This window comes from Otolemur garnettii, unplaced genomic scaffold (assembly GCF_000181295.1).
Source record: "Otolemur garnettii isolate 467f Iridium unplaced genomic scaffold, OtoGar3 scaffold00289, whole genome shotgun sequence".
Classification (NCBI taxonomy): Eukaryota; Metazoa; Chordata; class Mammalia; order Primates; family Galagidae; genus Otolemur; species Otolemur garnettii.
Genome location: NW_003852684.1, coordinates 278,599 through 282,030, shown reverse-complemented (window position 1 = coordinate 282,030; position 3,432 = coordinate 278,599).

The window sequence follows — 3,432 nt, the reverse complement described above, 5'->3', positions numbered from 1 at the left end:
CAGGTGATCAGCCCACCTTCACATCCCAGAGCAACCAAAAATTCTAGGTATGCATGGCAAAAGTCATTGAGCTCTACTTTAAAAATGACCTAATCCGGGGCTTTGAGGAGTGTCCAATCCTCAGGCCCTAGTGACACACAGAGAATTTGTCAGGACTAATTTGCATATCTATGGTGGCAGATATCACCACAATTATGCACACATCCCTTTTTTGCTCATCAGGTTTCACTAGTGATTGTGTATGGAATGTATGGCCCCAAAATAACTCTGCTACTTCTTATGTGGCCAAAAAGCCAAAAGTTTGAACACACCTTGCCCAGGGGTCAGAAATGTTGGAAATTTCCAGATAGTCTGATATTTCTCATGATCATCATAAATAAATGCAGGGATGGAGTATACTACTGGACCCATTGCCTAACCAGATTTCGAGAGAGGACCTTCAGTGAGGCGCCTACCATCTGAAATCAGCCTATTGTAGAGAAAGAAGTACAATCTCACAGTAATTAGAACTGAGAATTGTGTGATGTAGATGTCAAGTCTGTGAAATCACTGTTTGATCTTTGGGCTCAGGTTGTTGTTCTGTAACATCTTAGGTAAGCACTAGGTATAAACAATACTCTTCCACCTGCTTACAAATCCTTGATGTGGATGGCACCTCTAGCACAAGCTGCTAAGGCTCCAGCCACATACACCAGAGCTGGCAGGTTCAAATCCAGCCCTGACCTGCCAAACAATGACAGCTGTAACTGAAAAATAGCCGGGAATTATGACAGGCACCTGTACTCCCAGCTACTTGGGAGTCTGAGGCAGGAGAATCCCGTAAGCCCAGGTGTTGGAGGTTGCTGTGAGCAGTGACACCACAGCACTCTACCCAGGGTGACTGCTTGAGGCTCTATGTCAAAAGAAAAAAAAAAAATCTTTCACATGAAAAAGAAAGTAAGGGTTGTTGAATCCCTAGGCAAGATGTACAAACGTTTAGGAAAGAGGAATTGAGTGCGGAGAAAAGAGCTCCACACTTTTCTAAAAGTTTGAACCCAAGGACATACTTGATCAGGCATTACACATGCTTAGCAGGAATAAGTTTACATTTAAAGATGGTAACCCAAGGCAACACCCATTGTGATGTCATCCACAGTGACAATGTAGTGACTTCATCCTGTAATGTCCTGGGATCCAGGCTTCTGGTCAAAGATACTAAGTGGACTTTTCTACTCACTTCAGCTGTTGTCCCTCAATTGTTTAACCAGGACATTTTTTAGCCCTCCTTCCACCGACAGAGAAATGATCTCCTATTTCTACCTTATTTATTTTATTGATGGTTGAGATTGCCAGCCCTAGGCTGACACAACATTTGAGATTTAGTACAGCACTGTGACTCAAGCTGCATTACAGCTGACAAAACTGGACAGAGTCACTTAAGTTATACACCATTTGTCGTCTTCTTCTTCTTCTCCTCCTCCTCCTCCTCCTCCTCCTCCTCCTCCTCCTCCTTCTTCTTCTTCTTCTTCTTCTTTTTGTTTGAAGGAATAAGTTCATACTGTCACCCTCAGTAGATTTCCTTGGCATCATAGCTCACAGCCATCTCCAACTCCTGGGCTTAGGTGATTATTTTTCCACAGCCTCCCGAGTAGCTGGGACTACAGGTGCTTAAAATAATGCCTGGATTTTTTTGGTTGCAGTTTGACCAGGGCCAGTTTTGAACTCACCACTCTCGTTATGTGGGGCTGGCACCCTACTCACTGTGTCACAGGCCAATGGGATGTTATTTCAAGGACCTGTTGGACATATGCCCCCAAACATCCATTTTAGAGTAGCTTTTGAATTTATTATCCCTGACTATAGCCTGAATTTAGTCATAACTTCACAGGTCTTAATCATGTCTACTTTGCTTGAACCGTCACAGTAATTTTGGTCATTTTAGATGATGAAAATGTTTGTTGGTTGGATCTTTTTTTTCTGTGCATGGGTGTCTGTATAGGTATTTTTGATATATGGTATCCATATGTGACCCAAGATAGTCTTTTGTGGCCTCAGCCTAGATCATAGCAACCTAAAACTCCAGAAATCAAGCAATATTCCTACCTGAGATCCCCATGTGGCTAGGAATACAGATGCCTGTCATAATTCGTAAATAATTTTTCACTTTTTAGGAGAGACAGGGTCTGACTCTTGCTCTGTCCATTCTCAGCACCCCTTCATTCAATAAGTCCACTCACCTCAGCCTACCAGAGGGCTACAGTTATAGGTGTGAGCCACCAAGCATGGTCATTTTCTCTTTCTTTGTTTCCCTCCATCCCTCCCTCCCTTCACCTCTCCCTCACTTTATCCTTCCTCCAATTCTCTCTGTCTCATTTCCTTGCATTCTCCATTATTTTCTTTCATTAAACCCTTTTTTCCCCTCTACCTTTCTCTACTACAACTTAAGGGAAACTTCTCTAGTAAGAAACAAACTATGCACGTTATTCCTGAATGTGTAGTCTTGAACTCAATAATTGAAATGAGTGAATTGTGGATTATGTAAATTATATCTAAATAGAGTTTTTATTTTCAAATCTACAATCTGGGCTTTTATCTATGAGGAAAATAGCAAAAAACCTTCACCAAAACATCAGCATGGATGAGCACCATAGCTCACACCTATAATCCCAGGAATTTCAGAGGCCATGGCAGAAACATTACTTGAAGCTAAGTAGTTTCATACCAGAATGAGTGACATAGTGAGACACAATTTGTCCATGAAATAAGCACAAAACTTCCCCAGAAGTGGTGGCAGAGGCCAGTACTCTCAGCTGCTGACAAGGATAAAGTCAAAAGGATGACTTCAGGTCAGCAGCTTGCATTGCATTGAGCTACAATGGTACCAATGTATTATTCTCGGGCAAAGGTTTAAACACAGTCTCAAATCTATAAGAGATTTACTGTATAGGTGTAGGAAAACTCCACTAGTATAACAAAATATTTGATACATGTATCCGAAATGGGATTTATTACCAGGATTGCCATAGCTAATTATTGGAAAATCAACTAATAGAATACACTACATTAATATAATCAACAAGAAAAAGCACATCGTGGCGCAGCCGGCTTTCTGCTCAAATCCGCGGTAGGAGGGCCAGGCCGGGTAAATGGAGCTGTAGGTGGGCTTCCCGTGGGTTTCTGGGCCCAGAGTTTAGGAAATAGAAGTTTCTCTGCCTATCCCCCAGCTGAAGGAGGATTGGCAGTTTGTGGCCATGGTAGTGGACCACCTCTTCCTGTGGACCTTCATCATATTCACGAGCGTCGGGACCCTGGTCATCTTCCTGGACGCCACGTACCACTTGCCCCCTTCCCACCCTTTTCCTTAAGGTCTGGAGGCTGAGACCTGGTGCTGGGCCAGCTGAACTGAGAGTTCGGCGGTACAGACAAGCCCTGTCTTTCTTCACCTCTTAACTC